Source organism: Danio rerio, chromosome 4 (genome assembly GCF_052040795.2).
Source record: "Danio rerio strain M-AB ecotype USA chromosome 4, GRCz13ab, whole genome shotgun sequence".
NCBI classification, from domain to species: Eukaryota; Metazoa; Chordata; class Actinopteri; order Cypriniformes; family Danionidae; genus Danio; species Danio rerio.
The window spans coordinates 20,559,508-20,585,845 of record NC_141024.2 but is presented as its reverse complement, the minus strand read 5'-3'; the positions used below and the strand labels follow the sequence as shown (position 1 = coordinate 20,585,845).

Sequence of the window (26,338 nt, the reverse complement as noted above, 5' to 3'; positions counted from 1 at the left end):
TTAAAATACAGAAACATATACAACTATAAGCATAAGTTATGCTAATGAATGCTGCAGCACACTAGTCTATTAGTAAACTGATAAATTGTAAAATACAGTAAGTAGATACAATAAATATTATACAATAATGATAAATAGAATAATAATACAATAAATATAAATATACCCTGGTTGACTATCTTACTATAATAGTTGTGCTACTACATAATTGATATAATTACCACAACAGACTATTTTAAGTACTATATTATGGTTCAAAAAGTGTTATTTACTATGAGTAATGTTAAAAGTATTGCTTTGTAGTATTATTACTCACTTTAAATCTTTACAGATAGTCAATGTTTAATATATTTTATAATGTGACAGGAAGCTCATGCTCATGCCAAGAATGTGGATTAAGTGTAATAATGTTGTAAAAAATGTTCAGTGACTTGCACAGACTCTCTTAGTAAGATTTTAAAGTATGCTCAGAAGCAATATTAATTTGGTTTTGCCCATATGCATATATATTTTTGACTATCAAAGTGCTAACCATTTAATGAATGCCCACATGGTTTCAGCTAAAAATCGTCTGTCTTCAATGTTCTACCACATTCTACAATGTGAGTAAATTAACAGCAGATTCCCATTTGAAGGGCTTCTTATTTTCCCCCTTTTACAAGATGTAAGATAAATCTTTGGTGTATTATGCCCTCCGAAACATGCTTATTTTAACCTCTGATGACAGATTAGCTGCTTGACCTGTGCTTTAGAAATGAGCTGCTTCTCCCTGCCCACTGTTTCCACATGCATGTTGGCTACTGCATCACATCAGATAAACAGCTCATTCAGGATCAGTTTATGGATTACAAACTCAGTTTATGAGTCAAATATGACAAGTTTAATTAATGTATTTGAGGTGGAGTTATTTCAAGCAATCAATGCAATGAGTCACACACAATTGCCATTATAAAGATCACAGTACACACGCACACACACACACACACGTTTAACTTTACACTGTTTTTGCAGTTTTTACAGTACTTGAAGTGTCCTTGTATAGCCTCTACGTGGCTATGCTGATTCCATTGGTTATGAATAGTGATTTTACTGTCTTTATTATTACAAACATTGGACTCATTCCACGGACACATTTTTGAGGTGCAGCTGATCACAGAGAGTTGGAACAGATCTTTTAATCACAGTTTCTTTACAAATTCTGTTCTGGGGACATGTGTATACACGTTACAACATATTAGACATATTAATACATGCCTGTTAACCAATTTGGTGGACAAGGAAAACCTCACTTCTACGTCATGTTCTGGTGGACCTCATAATCGCTGGGATTTGGATCCTATTTTAATGTCAGGAAATTAAAAAAAAAGACTTGTTGTGTTTACATCACTCCAATATGACTGTGGACACATTATATCTACACAGTTTTGTTCAAACAGCTTGCTTTTGCATCCTAGGTGCTCTTCAAGTGTGAACTATTCCTTTAAGAAAGTTGTAGATGTTGCACAGACCAATGCAGTCCCTTTCAGTAGCAATATGAACAGTTTCCCAATATAATATGACTTTCCAGCCACCTCATCATCGCTTCTCATAGTCAGTCATGGTCTTCCAGTTTTAATTAGTGGTGCTGATGGCAGCTGCACTGGGTACCTACAGCTCAGTGAGTGAATCAGGGTGAAGGAGGGTTAACTGATTGGAAAAGCAATCACGGCCCACCGTAGCTGCCTGATTAGATGATTATCTGCAGGGGGGTTGCGAGCTCCAGCAGCAATCAGCCGTAGCTGAGGGGGAGATGGGAGCAGGTGCGAGGGAGCCTGTTTCGTGGTGAGATGTGAACATGGATGCTGAGGAGGCCTCGAATACCAAACATCTAAAACGTAGCGTGATCAAGTGAACTGCCTCCAACTGGCAGCCTGATGTAACAAGTTGTTGGATTAGGACACTAATGGGAAGGAGACAGTAAGGAGAAGGTAACGTGATCCAGATGGTGCCTAGAAAGCGAGCAAACGTAGAAGCCACTCAGCTACTTTAATCTACACTACATTCACACAAGCCAACTACATTTTAGGTTTTGCAGCTGTTTTGAAAAGTTGTTGCTTTTTCAGTAACAAGTTTTTTTTATGTTGCATTTTAGGTAGACATCTGTGTAACTGTAAAAATTTAGATAATGAAACACTCATAGTAAGTCATAAGTCAATTAAGTGATTTTTTCCCCACAGTATTTTTGAAACCTTTTCTTCTGTAAATCAACAACCTTGAAGTGGATTTCACGCCTGTTTTTTGAAAGCAGATTTTGATATTTTTTTCATATGATTATGACTTTTAGTAGTGGACTTCACTCCTAACTTAATTCATTGTTTGGCGGTCTAATTAGTTGAAATTTGATTATTAATCACGGGCGGCACGTTGGCTCAGTGGTTAGCACTGCGCCTCAGAGCAGAAAGTTTACTAGTTCGAGTACCAGCTGGGCCAGTTGGCATTTCTGTTTTAACTAAGCTGAAGAAAAAATGAATGAATTAATCCCTCGAAAGTTGCTTAAAATGGACATTTTTTTACATGTATTTTTATTTCTCTTTGCTATTTGGGCAAATTGGAACCTAATTAGAATAAAACCTAATTATCATCTTAGGATATGATGTACTTTTAGGGAAAAATTATGTCCATATATGTGGACTCGTGGTCTGAATTTACATAAAACACTTTTTCCTGACTGTTTTTTAATGCATATATAACATATACATTTTTTTAACATGTTTTGACTATCAGAGAGTAAAAACACATTTTTTTTGTCCCATTTTGGACAGTTAAAAATAGTGTTTGGGACATTTCATATGCTGCAAAACAGTCTGTAACAAAATCTAAAACATTCAAAATATTTTAAATAGCCACTTAAGAGCTTAAATGTGCTGTCCACGTATGTGGGCACTAAGGCCTAGGGGGAAAGCAGGGGTGTCAAACTTGTCCAACAGCTTTTAGGCTGAGGGTCGGATTGGAGAAATTTGTTTGTTTAACCTCATAGTTTGCCCCAAATTACATTAATATTAATGAACATTAACTATTAAATAGAATTTATAAGAAAATTGGGCAACTTTGAAAGAAGATGCTAGCTCAGTTTGGGGGCTTGTGGTACTGACAGGTAGGCATGGGCCAGTATAAAATTCTGAAGGTATGATAACCTTAGATAAAAATATCACGGTTTGACAGTATTGTAATTACTGCTCTAATATATGCTCTTTTTAAATGTCTGGGTAAAAAACCTAAACGTTTTTCCCATTTGAACGCAATATATATCATTTTGAGCAACATTTGTTATATTTTGGAGCAGTAAACATGCAGGAAACTGTATTTTCATTATTGAAAATAATTCAATAAATCATTGACTGTCTGCCATCATCTTTGGATATCTTTTCTGCTGGAGATACTGTTGTCCTAAAAAATATACAAATAAATAAAAAAATCTTACTCATAATTTACGAATGGTATAGCAGAAAATGTTGACGTTTTAAGATCTTGACTTTTCCAAATCGTGGTATACCTAAAAACAGTTATCATCCCATGTCTTCTGACAAGTATGTTTGTATTGCTGTTTTATACACAGCAATTATCTAAGCACACTCCTTGCTCCATGACATTTTTCTGTCCCAAATGATCCTGTGTGGCTCAAGGTATTGTAGCAAATCCACTACACTTTAATTTTCAGATTAGATATCTTTTGTGAGCTGTATCTTTAAAGAGATCAAAGAGTTCACCAAAATTAAAATTTGCTGTAAATTTACCCACCTTCAGGTCATCATTATACGGTCCTAAGCCTGTTCATTTTATCTTGGATGATGCAACTTAAGGAAAAGCTGAAACAAACAGCATCGGCATTCAGCTCACGTGTGATTTTGCTCCAGACCTTTAACATGCTAAAGCTGTGGTTTTTATGCAATAATGTTGTAAAAATGTCAATGTCAATATCTTGCTTAGAATATTTGTTTAGATTCAGACCTCAATGTTTTGTATAGAGCCGTGGGTTTTAATTTTGTTTTGCCTGTATTTTTCTTTTAGAAAGTTTGGTAGGCCTCAGTTTCAGCCAACAATCATCTTTGATGTTCCACTGAAGAAAAAGTACAGCTTGGATGATCTGAGGGTAAGTAAAGCAACAGCAAATATATATATTTTTTATTTGATCCATCTCTTTACAATAATTCCACTTAGCTCCTATTGTATATAGCACTTTTAAAATAAATATATCTAATATGACAGTCAAGTAAAAAAGGAACACATTGGAAATATGTGCTTCAACCTATAATTTTGAGAAAAAAAATAAACTACTAGGCAATATTGTTTCTTTTCACACTATTGATATTTTAAGGAACATTTTATTAATGGATAAAGGATTTCTTTGTTCAACAGTAAACAAATACCACAAAACAACAATGTCTATAATTTTGCTATGATGCCTATATGATATAAATATGTTTGACTCTGTATGGACACTTTCTGGCTTGCTCAGTTTGCTCACTTTGTATGGTGTTGCACTTTTCCACAAAATAGATAAAAACAGTGCAAATCAGGATAAAAGTAAAAGTAACATTCTGCCATTGTTACATAAAATGTTTTAAAGACACATCATCAGTCGGCCATACCTGCCAACATTTTAGTTTTTCTTGGGAGTCTCCTGTATTTCACATCCATCTCTCACCACCCTCTTGTTTTGTTATTTCTCCCGGTAAATTCCAGTAATTCCACTTTTTGTTACACTCTCCTACATCTTATCCATTCGCTCCACAACTTTGGTGTAGTATTCATCGTCAATGCTGCCCGAAACCCAGGTTCATGGTACATTTACTAATACCCCAAACCCTTTACTCTACACCCCTGTTCTCAACTTTATTACTTGGACACTACAGCACCAACCAATTTTGGCAGGTTTGGGCATAGAACAATAGAACGTAAACAATACCACTAGACTGAACGAAACTTGCATATTTTTCTGTTTATTGCTGCTGAAGATGATCGATAATTATCAAGTTTTAGGATGTACTAATTGGTCAAACAGGAAAAAGCATCTATAGACGGCCAACAATTATAACAAATCAAGCAGAAGACATTAAAAAAACTAATAAACAAAAAAGTGAAACTAAATGTGTCTGTGGTTGGCCAAACTGAATCAGGATTTCCTGGGCAAGAATCCTGATAAAATATTTGTTTGTTCTTATCATTTCTACTCTACTTCTGTGCAATATTAGGTTAACATTTGAATTAATATTCTTCATATCTTTCTTTTATCATCTACTAAATTCAGTATTTCAAAACATTACACCCTTTCCTGCGAAGTCCTTTTTTCATATGATTTAGCAGCTTGCACTTGTTTTTTTATTTCCATGGTTTGGACAGCTTAAATCGTCAGAACAACATATTTAGTAGCACATTAACTAGGGCTGCACGATATCAGAAACATCTAGCGATATTTTGTTGTTCTACGATATATATTGCAATATAAATACAATTTCACCAGGTGACTTCAATATCTCCATTAACACGAAATTATAATATTATATTGATTGGGATGATTCTGAGTTGGAGTGCATCTGAATAAAATCAAATACATACAACAAAGAACATGGTATAATTAAAATACAGAGGGTTTTTTTGTTTTCCTTGTATAACATTATATAATGAAAATACAAATAATTCAGTAAAATTCATCGATATTAAAGTTACAAACGGTACAATTTCTTATGCCTAAATGCTTTTAAAATCATTATACAGTCACAGGCCTAAAAAACACATGGAAATTTAAATTCTAATACAAACTCAACATTGCATATCCTTCGTAGGACTATTGTCAATGATCACATTGCGATATCGATGCTGAAATGATATATTGTGCAGCCTTAACATTAACCATGCAATCCTCTGCTGTTTACATCCAAGTATCTCCAGTATTACTGCACATTAAGGCAACTGACAAAATTGTGACATAAGTGAAATTCCTCTATAAAAGCACTGTAATCTGCAACTGTCTAGAACCATCTTCTTATATAGCTAGCATAAATAACAGGACAGCAGTTTAACTATTTCAATTTAACACTGAAATGGAGACGCCAGTAAACTGCCATTCCTGAGAAATACGAGGAAACGTGAGGCTCCATCACTTGTAAATGGATTGGCTGGGGAAGCCATTGACTGACACCAGGGGATTTTAAAATGACTGTCAATATCTCCACCACAGGAGGACGACTAATAGACATTGTGTGGTGCAAACACTATTTGGAAACTCATAAAATTTATTCTACCACAGTAATGACTCGCCAGAGGAGAAAAGAAACCTTCATTCCCTGGGCATTAATGACCAGACCGCCATGATTGACATTTTTTGTGCTAGTAATGAATGGACTAACTGCTAAACCCTGTGGACTGCATAGGGTCATCCAGCCCCTTATTAGAGGTATCACTGAATAGATATTGTGAGAAATGAGTAGATTAAATTATATTCATATCTGAAAGGTACTCTCGTGGGACTGACAACAACAATTATCATTTAGATAGATACCTCAGCATTCAGTGTCCCTTAGCATAATGAAGTTGGTCTTATTTGAGAAGTATTTACAATTACGTTTATAAAGGGAATATATTGCCGTTTTGGAAACGTAGTCGCCAATTATGCAACCACCTTCGTGTGTGTGCAAATACTGCAGTGAGCCTCATTAAATGCAATGTGATTGCAGAGTGATTAGAAGCTCATTACATACATGCAGTGTTTATGGGATGATGAATGCTCACAGGTCTAGATGAATTTTCTGAAAAGAAAAGTGAAGCGTATCAACGTGCTCCTGCTGCTGCTTAAACTGGTGCTGGTTTGTGATACAGCCTACTTTGTTTCTGTTAGAAGGAGATATGCAGCATCTGTCAGTCTTCTTTACTATGCTTTTGTTAATTTATGGTGACATGTTTGAATAGTATTTTAAAAAATATATTCCAATTATATAATAAGATTGTTAAGATTATATAATAATTGATATATATATATATATAGCCCATTCTTAAAAAGCAAATCAAACTTTAGTTCTAAATCTATTACGCTAGCTGGCAAAAGTCTTGTTGTCGATCCCAGTTGTAAGAGCCACAAATAATCCCTTGACTTCTAATTGATCATTTGGAAAAGTGGCAGAAGGTAGATTTTTCTGATAAATTATTCGTTGAACTGCATCCCAATCATTTGAAATACTGCAGAAGACCTGTTGGAACCCACATGAACCCAAAATTCTCACAGAAATCAGTCAAGTTTGGTGACACAAAATCATGGTTTGTGGTTACATTCAGTATTCAGATTTTTTTTTAAAGCACTTAAAAAAAAAATCTAAAGCATCATTACTTGCTTTCACTGGGAATCAAACTCAGAAATGTATGCGACAATAATTTGACCCAAGAAAAACATTATTTTGGAAATAAATATTACAATGTTATTTTTTATTGTTAAGTCAACATAAAATAATAATAATAGTAATAATAGAAACAATAAGCATTTTTAAATCAATATGGCACTTCATAGTCTCTAAATATGTTATGAAGTGTTATTTTATTTGCAATATTCTGCTCCCAATCGATACATGCTTCCATAAATTTGGACTGTAATGCTTTAATGTACCATTCAAATGTTTCAAAATGTACAGTAAGTTTGAATACTAACCATGTAGCATGGTTAATAAAATAACTTAATAAAATAGTATGTGAAATTTAATTTATATTTTAAATAATAAAAAAGCATTGTTAAAAATAAATACTACTAAAAAACAATCTTTATATATCTTAAAATGTATTTTATTACCACTGTAAAAAAATGCAGGGTTCCACACAATTCATTCATGTTGTCCCAACACAAATCGATTAAGTTAACTTAACACTTTTAACAAATTTATACGGATAGAACATAAAAAATTAAGTTGTTCCAATTAAATCTCAAGAATTGTGTTGTTTCTGCTAATTTTTAATTTGTAGTTTGAACAAGTTTGTTCAAATTTTTAGACTTAGTCACATTGTACTTCGGAAATCATTGTAATATTTTTGTAATAATTTGTTACTCAAGAAACTTTTGGATTACACTCTCTGATAAAAGATCTACACAAGCTGTTGCTGGTTTTTATTAGTTTTTTTGGTTAAAATCTTTGTTGCTTTATTCATAATTTGTTTGTAATCTGTTTCCATAATTTTATATACTGTCAGAATGAAACATTTTTTATTGTAATGAACTATCATGGAATAAACTAATTAGTTGTAATTACAGTCTTTTTAAAAAGTGTAGTATATTTTAGTGTAGTGAAGTGTAGTATATGTCATAAATGAATTTCCACAAAATCCCAATAGATTCAGCTTTATTGCCCTTTAATGTAATAGCATTCACATACTTGTAAAGTACTTATTTATAAAATAACAAACAAATGACCAAATAGTTACATAAACTCGCAGCATTTCAAAATATCTATAATTTAAGCCTTTCATTCAAAGCCCTGCATGTATCTGGAACATTTCACATCAAATAGCAATATATATGTTATTAGGAAAGTACTGCCAGTGCCAGCAGGATTTTTATCCCTGGTGGCTTTTAACCCTCTCCTCCTATGGATCAGATATTGGGCTTGTTTTTTGAAAGAAAGATGAGATTTAGCTCAGGAAATTATGGCTGTCCCTTCTCTCTGAGCTCTAAAATTCCATTTCACAGTGCGAGTCTAATCCAGATGCCCTCATCCAGGGTCTGGTCAGGGTGTGAGTCACCGTGTCCTCAGCTTTTACACACGTTTGAGTCTCTTCTTCAGACCCACATAAAAACCAGCCATCTTGAGTGACGAGAGCAGAGCTTTAGTGCTGTATCTAAAGCGAAAAAAAAAAAGCATCTGCTTCAGCTACAAAGCCATTAAACATCCTTGCAGCCAAAGTTCAGACCAGACGGCAAGTTTGAAGTAGTTTTTTTGATCCATGGAGAGGTTGTGACATTTCTCCATTAACCTCTCGCGCACTTTATCACCTTTCCCGAAGCTGTTTTTAATGTCGCACCAATTTTGGATGACAGCTTCTTCCCTTGCCTTCACTTTTCACACACGCTTGGCTTGAAAACGCACTAATTATTGCTCTAGCGCACTCTTTTCCTGCTGGAGAATCAAATAAGCCCATCTGTGTGCTTTAAAAGTGGGATGGGAAGCCCAGTTTTGTATGAATCCTGAAATGAAAAGAGTATGTTTTTATTCATTGGTTTGGCAAAATCACAGCTGAATGTCACAGACTAAAAATTATGCATTGCATGAATAAAGAAACTAAACAAATCAACAGTTTTTCCCCCCAGAAATTGGTGAATGTTCTACATCTGTGGATGAGGCATCAGTGTCAGCATCAGAATGAGCAACTATGCTGAATTAAATAAAACACATGCATACACGCACGAATGAACACACACAAAACTATATGTTTAAAAGAGAGAATTGTGTGTTAATGCACTCATTTCTAGGCTATCCATAAATAAAGATGACTGTTTCTTTAGTAGAAGGTTAATATTTTATAAAATGTAAATAGATAGAAGCATCAATTTTTTTTAATCATAAATTACATGAATAATAAAAACATCATTTGATCATTCACTACAGTGTTGTTTATACTTGTTAGTTATATTTTTATCCTTTTATTTAAAGATTTGTTAAGTTTATCAAAGGTATAAAAAGCACATCTGTTGACAACACATTATAGAATAACTGCCAAAAGAATGAGAACAAGAACACCAAACGTTCTAAATCAGCATGTTGGAATGATTTCTGAAGCATAAGTATTATACATTTGAAACGGATTGAGCAGAGTGATCTCCTCATACAGTCTTATCCAACCGTATTAGCTCTGCAGGAAGCTCCGCGAGTCTTGCACATATTCATAGCAGCTCTGTGACGCCCGTGAATACGATAAAATGCCCCAGAAACAGATCGCGAGAGGCACGGTGATGTTGTAAGCATTACATTTGTTAGGTTAGATATCCCGAGTGCACATCTTTGTCTCTGTCATCATGCAAATTAGGTGGAGAGCAAAATATTGGAATGGCCTTGCATGTATTTAGGCCTTTTTGCATGTATAAGAACTAAAAGGTCTGTATTTTTTTTACAATATTGCAAGTTCACTAAAACCTGGCTGAAAATGTTATTAAAATAAAAACAAAACAACTTTAAAATACTTTTTAAAAACTTTAATAATTTATAATGTTTTTATTTCATTGAATATTTTTTGTAATATACTTATTGCAATAAACAAATATGTATTTATAGGTGTGCATTTTAACTACTTATACAATAGATATGTGCTCCAAAAGATTTTTTTGATTGAGACATGTTGAATTCTTCTTCCATCATTTGCAATGCTTCTAAATTCTGAATTCTAAATGCTTCCAAAATGCTTTGTTAGTAATTTTTAAACCTTTTTAAAATCTTTTTTTTATTAGTAATTCTTGTTAACCTTTTTATTTGCTGCAAAGCCGCCGCTTCTGACCATGACATGTCCACACTAAATGGTTATAAGAGACATGTTTAAGGGATTCTCTTAGGTAAGGAGAGATCTCCACTTAAAAGTCGTACTTTGAGGGAAAATTATCATTAAGCATTATAAAGCTTGACGCATCAGAATTGGTACTTGTTATTGGCAGATCACCATATCAAGGAAGTGGTACTGGGTATAGGCTGCAAAAAACTTGATGGGAGCATGCCTATTGAATATATTACTTTTAGAATGTATTATAAAACACTTTTAAAAATCATACTAATATTTTGATCGCTTACTTCTTTCATAAAAAGCAAAAGCATAATATATTAACATTATAAAAAAAAATCTTAAATTTTACAACATCAAGTTCAAAGTATTTGGGTGGACAGAAATTCTGAAAGCTTATTCATCCATTCAAATTTAATCTTTTCAGACACTGGCTGTTTTTTATGGTGCTATAATTAGATAAATCCATCTGAAAGCAAAATGAACTGTGGTTAGTAGCTGCACATCTTCAAATGGTCTGTTTCTGTCTGAGTGTGTGTACTCTGGACAGAATAAGATAAAAATCAATGGAGTAGTCTGGCTATGTAAGGCTTTATGAAACGGCACAAAAGCCCATTTTTAATAATTGTCTTACTAAACTTCACCAATGTGTCATGCAGTGAGGTAACTCAACTTGATGCTTCTTTTCTCTGTGTTAACCTTAGTACTGACCAGCAATTTTTTTCCTCTGTGCGAATGCATGCTGTTATTGAGCATTGTTTGTTACTGCTGAGTTTCCTCGTTTCAAAATGCGTGCAAAGAGAAAATTGTTCTATGTGAGGTTCGATCCTCTTGATGCAACATAAGCATTGGTATTTCAAGATCGATCCACCCATTCCTCCTTTAAAATTGGTGTCTTTTTGAGATAAAACAGTATTCCAGGTTCAAAACAGGCTAGCTATCATCAATAGCACTTGTGACAAAAGTTGATTACCAGAAACAAAATCATTTGATTTGTCCTTGTCTTTTTTAACAAGAGGCCCTATCAATGGGGCAAGGCTGTAAAAATATTTATTGTTTGAGTATTCACCTTATTCTCAGCTGTCGAGCGGGCGCTGCCATTTGAATCTTTTTGTCTCGCGACTTCCGGTCACATTCACTTCCATTCATTTTTTGTCGTTAACAACTGCTCGTTACGCTGCTTGATGTTGCTATTTAATATTTTCTTATTATATTATGCTTCTTGGTCTGTGTAGTCATGCAAACATTTGTTTGTTGAGCAGGTAGTTTGGCCATTTTCTGCCGTTTATTATTCCTAGTCATTTCTCCCATAGGCGACTGAATCGGAAGTTCTAAGACAATCGCGAAAACAGGCGCACTTCCGCGTTTTAGAATAAGGTCAATAGCAACAATGTGTTAAGAGTATTCTCGTTAACATTAATTAGGGTCTTTCAGAAATCTGTGAAAAAAAGTGTCCTTATTTTTCTTTTTTAAATTCCTAAATTAGTTCCTAAATTTGTTTTAAAAAATTTGTTTTGTTTAAATCCCTTCGTATAATGGTAATTTACATAGGACATGTTGACAATAGTTGTAAATGCAGTGTTTGTTATTGGTTCAAATAAGATATTGTTTGCTTAAAATAGCGGTCTAAAGACTTTTAAATGATAGTTCACCCAAAAATGAAAATATATATTTACTCTACCTCAAGTGGTCAAACCTTTTTGAGTGTTTGGTAACACTTTATTTTGATGGTCCATTTGACTTTCTTCTAAATATCTGTTGATACTGCTCCAGATATTTAACTTACTATAAGAAACTTTGCAAGTACATGTCAACTTACACAAACCCTAACCCCAACCCTAACCTAACAGTCTACTTATAATCTTTTGAGAATTAGTTGCATTGCAACTTAAATTCAACAAACGGACCATCAAAATAAAGTGTGACTGTTCTTTTTTTTCTGTTAAACACAATGAAAGATTTTTTAAAGAATGCTAAAACCTTTAACCATTGACTTTCATAGTAGGAAAAACAAATACTGTTGAGGTCAGTGGTTTCAGGTCATACCATTCTTCATTAATTTATGCTCAACAGAAGAAATTAACTGATAAAGGTAGATAGCAGTGAGTATATTTCCATTTTTGGGTGAAATTTTCCTTAAAATGAGAACTGTGAGTTTTTTGATCATCTTAGTATGCATTTGTGAACATGTTATGGCAGCAGTTTTAAAGATGTTAATTTAGTATGTGTAGACATGTGCAGTTTGACCATGTTGAGATGACAGTTTTTATTGGAGGCGATGTAGTATATAATTTATAAGAACAATTCCATTCAAATGTCAACCTTGCCATGAAAAAAAATTAGGTTCTCAACAAAATATTGAAACTATTTCAGCGTTTTTTTTTTGTGTACACAAGTATTTTACAGTGCTTTAAAAATACTCAAAAATATATGTTAATGTTTTCAAACTATTTTATTTTATTTACCAAACTCACACTAGTGCCAATTTCACATCTGTCATATCCATAACAGAGCTTTTTCTGCATGAATGCAAAAAATGTCAAATAAAATCTATCATATTTTTACAAAGTATGTGGTAGACTGTAAACCTGCTAACTTTTTTTCATCACATCCATAACGCATGTTTATTTTTCTGATTTAAATGATAAAAAAAGGTTAACAGAATGATATTTTTCTGATCCTTAAACTCTTTGGTTAGCTGTTTTGAAAAATACAAACAGGTTTCTCTGTGAATTTATGTTTTAAGATTTTACTGCAAATGTCACATCCATAATGCTGGAATGGCTCAAAATAGTTGTATATGTACATGGCATTATGCCACCATTATGTTGTTAAATTTATCCTACATGAATATGATGTCTGATGTATGCAGATATATTCTGTCAAATACAGTATATTATTGACTTCTGTGCTTGTCTTTGTTGATAAGAAACACTTTAATCCAGCATCTAGTTATAAAACATTAGAATAAATGCCAATCTCCATCATAAGCATGCTTTCCACCACTAAGTCTTTACTTAGTTTGTAGTTCATTATGAGATCCTATAGCTTTGTATATATGTTCAAGAGTTTTATACATGAAATACTTTTTATATCTGCATGATCCTTTTATACATGCAAAGATATGGCATGTTTGCATGATTGCTTCAAAGGTGTAAGAGTTCATATGCACGTGTGATCATTTAAATGCAAAACTTTAATAATGAGTGATCATTTCATTAGTGCACAAAGAAACAATCCCATAAATATAAGTGTTAAGATCAATATGTTTGTGTGAGTAAAATTAGATTTATCTGACAGTGGGCATTTCACATTTATGTGTGCAAGCTTTTCATGCATTTGAAGTGGACTGCATTCTCTGTGGACTCATTTCAGTGGTTCAGAATCTATTTCTTTTTTAAAAGACAGTAACTTTAATTATCATGCACTTTAGACTTTGCTGACCTTATACATTCACAAACAGCTTTACATAACTATACATAAACAAGCTTGAGCAAGTTACCTTTACAAAGACAAAGATAAACATATTATTCAAGGAAATCTATAAAAAGCTCATATAGCTGCACTGTAACCTTATTTTCCATGACAACATAACGCCTGAAATGACCTAAGTTATGAAAACAATCTCACTATAAAACAGCTTTCATAAAAATGTAAGCTTCACATTTCAGTTTTTAAATCCTCCTAAATTGGCATCGTTTTACTTACATACTTTAAAAGAAAAAGAATTCACAGTCATGGGCTTATTGTTTCTTACTTCTTAGCACATTCTTTCAGTGAAATATAAAATCCCTTTTTGGTCATGGTACACATAAAATCACACGAATATGATAAAACAGACTCAAGGAAATGGTCGTTATGAGGATCATGCCTTCGAAAGTTGAATGTTTTTTTACAGCCTATTGCTGAGCGCAGTTAAACCTGCTGTGTGTGGCTTTTTTTTAAGTGAAGCTGGAGTTCAGTACCAGATGTTCCCACTTAATGACGCCTAAAGTGGCAACCTGTTTTTGACTGGATGCACATCTTGCCTGTGTACTTTATGACTTGTCTGCTTGTGCATGTGAGTGTGTGTTCACAGATGACATTTTGTGTCCTCTCTGTATGTGTTTCCCAAACTCTACTACTTTCTGCGTTGCCAGAGCCACCTGCTCCTCTGCTTTCTCCCTCGGTGCTGCTGATAGTCTTGGCTGGGTGTCCTGAAGGGATAAGTACATAAGTACACAGCCGTCCAAATCTTTCCATTTACTGTCCATTTCACTCTATCACAGGTGCTAGATCGGTCTAAATGTGCAGTTTGGAAAGCATCTACTTGGCAATCACAACTATAGAAATGCAATATTGCATTTAGCAATGTTATAACAGCATGGTCTTAAGAATGTGTAATTATACTTAAAGGTTCTCATGTATTTTTAGGCATTTGCATGTAGTCTCAAATAGAAAAGTGCTGCATTTATGCACAGTTGTAGAATCACAGTTTACAGTATAAACATTTGTCTTAATGATATATTAATATTCTAAATTATGCATGCACTTATGCATGCTTTATATTTTTCCTTTTTTATATTATTAATTTGAAAGAATGCACTTACTTATGCATTTATTTGCACTTTACTTATCATTTTAAAACTTGCATTTAGATGTGTAAATTAATTAATTATTTAAATATTTTTTTGTATTGGTAATTGCACGGTTGACATTATACTTACTGCCTAACCAGCTCATATTCTTACCTGTCTAAACTTGTCTAATTTTAACTGTTTCACATTCATAGCACCAAATAACACAACATTAACATTGTTTCTTTAGCAGGCAATACTGTGATTAATTGACTAAAATGTCATTATTTCTCCAAGATTTCTATACATATCATAATGTTTTTTATTTTTAATGCTTTTGGCCACAATAATTGTGTAGGGAAAAGTCTGATTTTGTGACAGATGTATGCATTTTTATGTGCTACAGCAAACAAAATAAAAAATGTTCAGTGCATTATGCAGTGATTTAAATGATGACTGATTTTCCATTTTTCCATTTAGGTCAGTTTTGAGCTAAAATTGAGCAAATTAAACATTTAATTTGGGTAAAATAATTGAACATATGTTGGCACAGGGGCTCAGTGGTTAGCACTGTTGCCTCACAGCAAGAAGGTCACTGGTTCAAGACCCGGCTGGGTCAGTTGGCATTTCTGTGTGAAGTTTGCATGTTCTCTTCGTGGGTTTCCCCTGGGTGCTTTGGTTTCCTCCATAGTCCAAAGACATGCGCTATTGGTGAATTGAATAAACTAAATTGGCCGTACTGAATGTGTGTGAATGTGAGAGTATATGGATGTTTCCGAGTACTGGGCTGCAGCTGGAAGGGCATATGCTGCATAAAACATATGCTAGACAAGTTGGCGGTTCATTCCGCTGTGGCGGCCCCTGATGAATAAAGTGACTATAAGCCGGAGAAAATTGAATGAATGAATGAATTGAACTTATTTAACATTATTTCTTAATTACCAACAGGCTAATTTAATGCGTTCAATGTTTAATGGGGGTAACAGGAAACATTTCTCATAAGTTTATATCTGAAGAAGTTTTAAAAGAACTTTTAGAAATACTAAAGCAGTGCTAAAATATCATGCTGGGCAGGTTACAAGTTTCATGTTATCAGATGTACTATGAAACCCACACTCCAAACGTGTCTTTTCCAAAGTTTGCTGGAAAATCTATAATAGATCAATGCGTGTTTTTCTTTTATTCTGGAGTCATCGTCTCCACTGTCTCTCCTCTCATGTAGATAATATCAAAGAAATCAATTTGCTTGCTCTATAAAGTCAGCGCAAGTTTTAGTCTGACAGTGGCATTTTTAAGATCAAAGTGGAGGATTGAGATGCTTTTGTTGGAGTGTTTCAAGGTTGCGCTGTGATCTTCAGGAGGGTTGTTAGTTCGGCACACACAGAAATGTCCCGCAGAGTCTTCTTATCATCTTCTCGAATCATCTTCATTTAGCTTGCAGGGGAACCACCAAGAGCTCTCAGGCTTCCAGGTTGAATCAAGTTAGAGTGTCCGAAGAGGCCCTTCAGAGCAGATGTGAGGGATAATAATGCGATTACTATTGATTCCTTCTCAGAAATGACTCGCACACGTATTGTCTTAATGCATGTTTGTGAGTTGTGTAACATTTTTATCTTATATTGAAGCGGTAAATCGTTGTGTTGACCATTTTGCTTTGCTGGAACAGCTTGCAGACTGGTTAAAGTAATAGTCCTTACATCTTTAACTCAATCAGCGGTATTAGTGGTATAATGTCGATTACCTCAAAACTTATTTCAATATCACTCTTGTTTTTTTATGTAAAAACCAAGATTACAGTAGGGATTTTCTAATGCTTGTAAAAATGCTTCCCATGTTTAAAAGATGTAATCAGTGTCCAAACACTGGCTAAAGCAAGGCCAAATTTGGGCAGCCAATGAAAATCTAATAATCTTACAATAGTCCAAAATTTAGTAATCAAATTGACAGGAATAAATGACTACATATATGAAGTCTTACTAATCTGTTTGTTTGTTAAATGTCCAATTTAGTGCAAATTTTGCCTAGTTTGATCCAAGACATATGTTTGGACATCTATTAGACATCTTTTAAACACACAATTGCTTGGTGGAATGCATTTGATCATTTTAATGGTTGTTTTTAAATAAGGAAACATGAAATGGACCCAGAAATGAAGTCTCTGCCATCACTTACTGTCCTTCATGTCATCTAAAATCTCTTTGAACTTTCTTCCTTGGAGCACTAAAAGAAAACGCACGTAAAGCTAGGGTAAATCCTAACAAAATGGTTATTTTTGCATTTTAGCTTTTTGCTATTGATCTGCAATACGCAGTGTGTCTCAAGAAGACATTCAAAGGCTCAGGTAAACACTAGATGAACATTGCACATAATTAGGTTTCCTGCAGAACCGACATCCTCTTGCCTGAAATGCTCAGAAGTGTGATAAACAAAACTTAACATAGCTTAAACACCCTGTAGACATTATAAAAAATTCAGCCGAATACTTTTATCTCCGCACTTGTGCAGGCTCTTAGTGCTTTCATTAAAGGTTTTATGAGCAAACCTGCTGTTTTGCCACTAGAATCAATCTGAGACCGTTTTCTTGCACATCAGAGCAGACATGCCACAAACCTCTCCTCATGCGCCCACATCTCTTTCCAAACACTTCTAAGAAGTGAGAAAAGTGTCTTCTCCATTTTAAGTCTTTTATTCCCCAAACATATATTCTTTTTAATGGTGTTTACCTGAGCTTTTGAGAAGTTGTTTAATCAGAAGTTGTTTTCATCATGAGAGCAGTTTGCTTTAGGGTAGTCTAGCGAGCCGTACAGTTTAGCTCACAAGTCTGCTTATGAGTATTGATCGTAAAGACTTGCACAGGGATCATTAAAAGAGTTTGTGTAAGAGAAGAGCAGATGTGTTGTTATTCAAACCGTCTCCTGATTTTAACATTTTAGCTAGTATTGAATTAAAATGTGTAGAATTGCAGATAAAATGTTCCTTTCAAATGTGTTTTTATTTTCAGAAAGGAAAGTAAAGGTTGTAATAAACAGAAGCGGATTGAAGCCATGGCCTAGTAAAAAAGTACAGTACCCAAGCTATTAACTACTGAGTCACGTCTGGTGTTTTTTTCTTGTGGTTTTACTTGGTATTGATATGTTTAATGTGATTTAGTGCTGAATTTTGCATGTAATGGCTAATCTAATGCTAATGCCTGCTAGGTTAGCATTATGGAGGCAATATTTGAATGTGATTTGGCACCAAACAAAACCAAACTCTCTTTTTCAAGTTTCAGCCTGGCAGAAGTATAGCCTATTGTACGATTTGACAGCTGTTTGCATCACTTTCTGGGGATTTACTATTCTGTGTTTCTACTACATCTGAATGTATGTTAAAATACCAAATATAATAACATGTTTAATCTAAACTCACCTCATAAGAAATCATTCTGTGAGATGAATATACAGTGTTAATTAGTCATATTAAATCAATATAAGTAGTTAAATCCTCTATTTAATTTCCCATATCTTTTCTGTGTGGTGTATTTGTGTTTTCAACACAAAAGCGCCCTCTGGCTTTGGGAGGAGATTTACTACTGATCACAGAACTTTGTTTCCCTTACAAAATGTGCATGAAAATGTCATCTTTTGCTCAATTGCGATCTCGATATTATTACGATTTCCATACAGCTAACAGCTGCTGAAGATTGCCATTGGTGTGCTGCTATTGGTTGTTCAGTTCAGGCATTATTAATACAGGCCTTTATATAAAGATGGTGACAAAAGTCAGAAAATTTACATTTCAGTGATAATTAAGGCTGCATATTAATTAAGGCTATGCATTTCATTGCGTTTTGTCAAATTATTTTTGTAAATAGTCACATCTTTGCTTCAGAATAACTGCCGCAGTGTGTTTCTGTGAGAATCTTAATTTGTTTCCCTAGTATATGATACAGTGTGGTTTCTGTCTCAGATATTATTTCATTATGCTCATAGCGAGTGTCATTAGATCACACGAAGACCCTGATGAACCTCATTAACTAATTGTCTTCATCAGGGGACTACAAGTCGTTTTAGATAGCAGAAGTGCCCTCCTGAAAGAGTCTTTAATATATCAGTTAATACACTCTGCATGCATTTAATCTGCTGCCTAATAAAATTAAAGTGTCGTTTTGTAGTTGCTTACATGCTGTTTTATGGAAAACTGACATCAATGAACTGCCACAGTTATGTGATTTTAGATCTGTTGGTTGGAGGAAAATAAATAATAGATAATCACATTCTACTGACTATGTTGCAAAGCAGAAAATAACTTGAAACGTTGCTAATTTTTTTTTTTAATTTCACCTGACAGGTGTAGCATGAAAGGACAGATACGAATGCTCTCGGCAATAAACTGCAACATCATTTACTGCAGTCTGTCTCATTGTTATGTCTATAGAGGACTGCGATTCAAAGCGCCCCTTGAGGTATGTTTTTGTCCCCAACCTGGATTAAATCTGAGGCACTAAGCATTCTGGGAAATATTTTGCTTTTCATACATAGGATTTATTCAGAATATGTTATGCTGATGAACAATGTACCTTCAGGTGCAAATCATTCTCAGAGATGTCTGTTTTGAGCTGATATTGGAAGACAGGTTACAAAATGAACATACGCTACAGCAAGCAAAAAATTATGGGTAAAAACAGAATTAAATGGAGCAACTTTTTAGATCTCTGTTATTTTATTATTGAAAAGTTGCATCTAATCAGATAATATTTAATAATGATGTTAGGTTGACCCTTGCTGTATCCATTGTCCACTCTTTCTTAAATCACATTAGCAATTCTCATTTCTAGCTGAACCTTCACAGAAAACAATTTTTCTTAACTTCATTATCTGTTGTTTATGAGATGTTTTTCTCATGGGGACCCCCACAAGGTTGAAATTGCCTGGTATGGCTATACATATGGGGATATTCGGTCCCAACAATTGAAGGAATGCAAAGCACACACACACAGAGACTCTTTCCTAAATCCTATTGGGCATTCTCATAGACATAATGATGTTTCTAACCGAACCCTCACAGAAAACTGTTTGCCTTTTCATTATCTGTTATTTATGAGCCATATGTCCCATAGGGACCAAAAACCAATTCCCCATAAGGTCAAAATTGACTGGTAATTCTTTACTCATAGGGACATTTGGTCCCAACAGTGTAAAAAATACAAGGCACGCACACACACATGCACAGAACTACTCAATTCTAATTTTAAACACAATTCTGGATTAATTACAAAATACATTAGTTCTGATGAGCGCCTATGAGTGGCATTTGACTGCATATGAGCTATTTAGCAGTGTACACAGGGCAACATATTAATGCAGGTCTCACGTTGGTGATCATGCACTACATGGAACTGACTGTGATTGGAGATCAAGGTTATCAATTCCCTTTGCAGGTGAGAGTTTAGGTCAGACATGCTGAATTTCACCCTCTCTGGATGAGTATGTGAAATTAGATGTTGAAGAGCCGATAGATGATGAGAGACAGGCTTTATAAAGACTTTCAGACCTCAGTAGGAGTGCATTTTAAGCTCTGTTCTAGACAGAATGGAGCCATTCTAGATCTTATTGCAAGTCTGTTGTATATTCATTAACCGCTTTTAGTTTATTTTGAACATTGCATAACTTATTCTTGATTACAAAGGTATTATATACTGTAAGTTTAATGTTGCTTTTTGTGTATACTGTAAATGTGTATCCATAATGATGCATTCATTGTGTAAAAACTGAAAAATCAAGAAAAGTTTTGAAATTAAAAATTGCCCATGCGCCAAACCAAAATTTGTAATGCTTCTGGAAATATATATATATTTTTTTTTGTATATTTTTTTGTGTATTTTTTTTTTTTGTAATTTACAAGAACTATATATTTTTAAGAATAACAGTTTGAACCCCAATCGGAATAAATAAAAATTTAATGGATTGGTCAAAAATAACAGAATGAAAACATTTAAATTCAGTTAAAAAAGTAATCAATGTTTCATGCTGCAACTGTTTAGGAACTCTTAGGCACTCTTTTGGATCAACATTATTTGGTCCCAGTAATGTGGGGAATATTGTGTAAAAGGCTATTAATGGTATATTTTTCAGCAGTTTTTGACATACTGTTGATAATTTTAACTTAAAGTATATTTGACACCTAATGGTACTCCGTATATAAACTGGTCCAAAATGCCCTGAATGCTTAAATACTAGTTATAAATACAAAAATAAATGAACAAATAATTAAAAACTAAAATAAATAAATACTTTTTTAATAGTTCTCTTAAAATAATGCTAAATGAATATTGAAGAATAATAAATTTTCTGGGTCAAAATGGACCTGATTGCGTTATGAAGTAGAAATATTCAAAAAAGTATTAACAAGAACAAGACATTTAGTAAAGACATTCATGTTAAACAACATAAAAATACATAAAATAAATGCTGCTCTTTTAAACATTTTGTTCATATAATAAATTAATTTTTTCATTCTCTTTTCGAACATGCAAACTCTCTCTAAAAAAGCTAAATTAATAAATAGAAATCAATTTGATGATGTACTTTTATTTCAGAACAATTGAAACCACATTTGAGTTTGCATGTACTGAAATTAATCTGCTGGTTATCCAATCCCATGATCTGTTACACATCAAAAAATGTATAGTAGAGTTTATTGGGTTAGATTATTGATGGAAATGTAATAATTTAATAAATGTGTTTCCATTATTCATGTTTTTATCCATCTTATCTGAGCACACACATAATAAAATGTTATGTGCATTTTGGTGTTCTCAGCTTTTTCTTTTGATACGACATCCTGAAAAGTGATATATAAATCTGTGAATGCAACTGAAGAGTGAAATATTGACTGTTAAAAATTCAGCCTCGTCATCAGAGGAATGCATTATAAGTCAAAAAATATTCTTCAAAGTAGAATAAAATTGGAAAATTGATTATTTGACAGTATACATTTAAAAAAAAAGTATTTTTCATGCCTCACAATAGGTAAATTAGATGAGAAAAGAGGTGCAGGAGAAGCTGTGAAGAGCTCAGCATCACTGTGATCCACCATAAAAGGTGATATTAATGTGTGAAACGAGTTCAGGTACTAACAACCAGGTGCTGCATGTAGACTCAGCCTCCTCTAAATCACACGGTATGATTTCATTCAGCTTTGCACAGCAGACGTCATTAGCAGGCCTATTTTTAACTCTCCCATCTGAAGTTTAGACTCTCACATCTGAAGTTTTGTCAGCAACAAAGACAGCACATCTATTCCTGTGTGCCAGAGAGAACAGCTGTTTCATCTACATTATACCAGTCCAACAACGTTGGTCTCTTTATAACAGAATCTTCAAAAATGAAATCCTGGACAAGAAAAGATACACTTGTATCTCAATATCTTTCAACCTTTATACTAACATAGACGTTTATTTGCATATATTAATCAAAACAATTCTCTTCAAAATTTATTTTCTTACTTATTGTAGTTTTTTTGTTGTGTTTCTAATCCAAATATCTAAAAATTCTTAAATCAAGAAGCATTTTCTAGATAAGCAAAACATATTATGTTGTTTTAAAAATTAATATGTCAAAATTAAGTGCGTTTTTCCTTAAAATAAGTAAATTAGTCTGCCAATGCAGTAAGCAAAATAACCTACACTGCCTAACAAAAGTCTTGTCGATCTTAGTTTTAGAAAAAACAAATAATAACTTGACATCTAGTTGATCATTTAGTATCAGAAGTGGCTCATTTGAAAGGCAAATGCCTCTAGATTACGCTTATTTTACCCAAATAAAATGTGATCATGCCTTTATTACTATTTAAGTAGGACAGTAAGATCTAACTTTGCTTAGACAAAAGTCTTGTCACTTAACAAAAATAATGCACAGCATAGAATATAAAGTCAGGGTGCAGTAGAAAAAGAATTAATATTGTGTATGACTCCCATGAGCTTGGAGGACTGCATCCATACATCTCGGCAATGACTCAAATCACTTGTTAATAGTCATCTGGAATGGCAAAGAAAGTGTTCTTGCAGCAGTCCCAGAGTTTATCAACATTCTTTAGATTAATCTTCAGTGCCTCCTTCTTCATCTTACTCCAGATATGCTCAATAAGGTTTATGTCCGGTGACTAGGCAGGTGCGATCGTCATAGCAGCCAATGAAATTACAGTATTTGTGATGATTGTGATGCAGTTCAACAGATGATTCATTAGAAAAATTTACCTTCTGCCATGTTTCCAAATGATCCGCTAGAAGTCAAGTTATTATTGTTGTTCTTACAACTGGGATCGACAACAAGACTTTTGTCAGGTAGTGTAGTTTTACTTTTTCAATTAGATTATTTTGTTTTCTCCATTAGCAGATTATTTAGTTTATTTTAATGAAAAACTGACTTAAATTTAACAAAATAAAATAGAAAAAATACCAAAAAATCTAAGTAAGAAAAGCATATTTTTTTTCAATGTTTAAATTTCTTTGCATGACGACTCTAATATAGCCGAATTAAACCAAATGTATTACAACTTAAAGAGTTATTTTTATAGACTTAAAAAAGCAACGATAAGGTATAGCTGAGAGTGGTCCAAACCAACCTTATGAAAGTATGACTTAAGAATGCTTGATGAAGCGAAGTTTATTTACAAACTAATTTCGAGAGGATCACGTGCTTATGATTTCTTGCAGCCGGCCTCGAATTATTCAATTTAGGATTCACCAATCAGACGATTCCTAAGCCACTTTAAGTACCCCAAGTTCTATATGACAGCCATCTTCGTTTTGAAGAATCCCAACTTCCACCCCTACTTCTCCTCTTTTCTTAGATGGGTGACACGGTGGCCCAGTAATTAGCACTGTTGCCTCACAACAAGAACGTCACTGGGTCTAGTCCTTACCAAGCCAGCCGACATTTCTGTGTGGAGTTTACACGTTCTCCCCGTGCTCACATGGGTTTCCCCCGGGTTCTCCGGTTTCCTCCCACCAAATCGGTATCATAGACATGCTCCTAGTAAATGGTTTTCTCTTAAGAGCAATCGCTATATGTTCATTAGCTACTACAGCAGGGGAGTTCTCGAGATCTAACTGAGCTTAAACTTCCCTCTCGCCTTGCAAACGGGAGGGAGCCCTGGGCTCGAGGTTCTTATGAGCTCATGTCTCTCCCGGGACAGCATGCCAGACAAGCTTTATAAACAATCATCAGCTAAGTGTGAACTCTTGAAACACATTAACAATAAGGTACAACTTAAGAATGACATAGCCTTAAAAAGGTTTTGGGAAATGTAGCCCAGATCTCATTGTATCTTTTCGTTTTGTGTTTTTTTTCTTGTTCATTGCCAAAAGGTAAAACAAACAAAAACAAAAAAACAAAAACAAATGATGTAATCTTTTCTACACTAAAGCAGATGAAATAGAGGTTGCAGTGTGAGCCTCTGTTTCTCTCTTTATTTCTTTGACTCTCCATTCATTTTTATATCTGTATGAATCCCCGCCGAGCCTCAGTGTGATGTTACATGAGAACTTATCATATCCTCTGGGGCTTGAACAACTCTTTCTTACTTTCTGCTTTTACTTCTGTGTGATGATCTGTAGTATATTAGAAAGAGAAGCTTAGGGAGACTTCTTTCTGTTTCCTGAGGTGATCTTTAGTGTTAAGAAATGGATTCTTGCAAGCCTGGTTATGCACGATTTCAAACAGTGGATGCACTTCCAGCTGCAACCCATCACTGGGAAACAGACTAGCGTATATATTTAATTATTAATACGGATCAGACCTTTTTTGTGAGATTTGGTAAATAAGGAGCTGTTTTCACTCAAGGTGCATTTAAATGAGCTAACAAAGGCGGATATAATGTTTTCAGACTATCAAAAAAAAATATATATATACATATATATAGGCTTGCAGGTTACAATAGATTTCACAGTCATGTAATATTACTTAAAAACTTTATCAAAACCAGTGCAGTTTGATTAATTTTCTTGTTTGTTCATGTGATGATGGGCATAACGTTTCTAGTTTATTTTATTGATGAATATACAGTATGTTGGATAATCTAGTTTAATATCCAAATGCAAACCTGTTTCACAAATCAAACTTGGAATTGTTTTTAGAATTTGAATGAAACTAGCATTGAAGTAATAAACACAATACAATGTTGTAACATTTTACAGGTAATGTGTATAATACAAAATGCAATGTCAAATGCAATGGGATATGTATATACAAATACACTTGTGGTCAAGTTTTTAAAGAAATATTTTGAATAAGAGCACTAGATTGAGTAACTGTGATAGTAAAGACATTTCTGTTATAAATGTTATAGAAGATTTTTAGTTCTAATGAATGATGTTCTTTTAGAATTTGTATATAATAAATGTCTTGAGCATCAAATACTGTATATTAGAATGATTTCGGACAGATCATGTGACATTGAAGTTGTTTAGATAATAAAATCAAATTATAAATGCTTATTTTAATTCTAAAATACTTATTTTTTTTTACAATAATAATGTTTTACTCCACTTTTAAATAAAAAAAATCAACTTTTGTAAACCTAACATACATCTTATAAAAATACAAACATTGTAAAGCCACCTCATAGATGGATATCACATCAAAACAAGAACGCCTACCAGAAACCAACAGCTCAGGGACTTCATTTCATCACGGCCAGTATGAACAGAGCGACCTTTTTTTTTCTAGCTGCCATATGTGTTGTGGACATTTGTTGTACCCATTCCATCTCTTACAGAACAGTCTGTCATGATCAGACATGATCCATTCACTAAGTCAACAACAACTGTGAAAACAGCCCTATACAGTGTGATTTTTGCCTTGGATCATGTATGCTGTCATTTTCTGGGTGCTATTTTTATCTTGATTGGTGAAAAAGAGCTACACAGCATCTTAACACCCTGATTGGGTTTAATGTTGTATGTAATGAAGACTTTGGGAGGTTTTTTCTTACGCTAATTTTTTCGGCCAACCATTCCTGGCCCTCTCCAGAGTGAACAATCGTTTCAAAGGAGACGTTTAAACACCAGAAGCGTGCTCAATGGATGGCTGGAAATTAAGCATTAGGACAGTTATTCTGCCTGAGTGAAATATTGGCACGATGGGACCACTTTAAATGCTTAAGCACCTTTCAGTGTGCCTCAAAGTCTGCCTGGCAAATACAGAAGCACTGAGCTCCTCAATGCATCACTTTTTCTGCTGCTTTCTCTGTGGCCAGAGCCTATACACTCTGCATGCAGAACTTCCAAGAGCTGCACAGAA

General features: G+C 33.9%; 1 protein-coding gene and 1 long non-coding RNA gene across 6 annotated transcripts in view; one reads left to right on the top strand and one right to left on the bottom strand.

Annotated features, from left to right (window-relative positions):
• Positions 1–26,338, top strand: part of drd4-rs (dopamine receptor D4 related sequence) — a 116,577-nt gene that overhangs the window by 36,345 nt on the left and 53,894 nt on the right. For 2 of the 4 annotated variants that reach the window (XM_087246652.1, XM_087246651.1), the window contains 2 exons: positions 4,048–4,129; positions 19,386–19,500. The gene's annotated coding sequence lies outside the window, so the exon portion shown is untranslated. The remainder of the gene's footprint in view (positions 1–4,047; positions 4,130–19,385; positions 19,501–26,338) is intronic. The other 2 variants (XM_087246653.1, NM_001012620.3) reach the window with 1 other exon arrangement.
• The window catches only part of LOC110439363 (uncharacterized), a 49,126-nt gene continuing 31,128 nt past the window's right edge, over positions 8,341–26,338 (bottom strand). For both annotated transcript variants that reach the window (XR_015483130.1, XR_015483129.1), the window contains one exon: positions 8,341–9,199. This is a non-coding gene — a long non-coding RNA (uncharacterized LOC110439363). The remainder of the gene's footprint in view (positions 9,200–26,338) is intronic.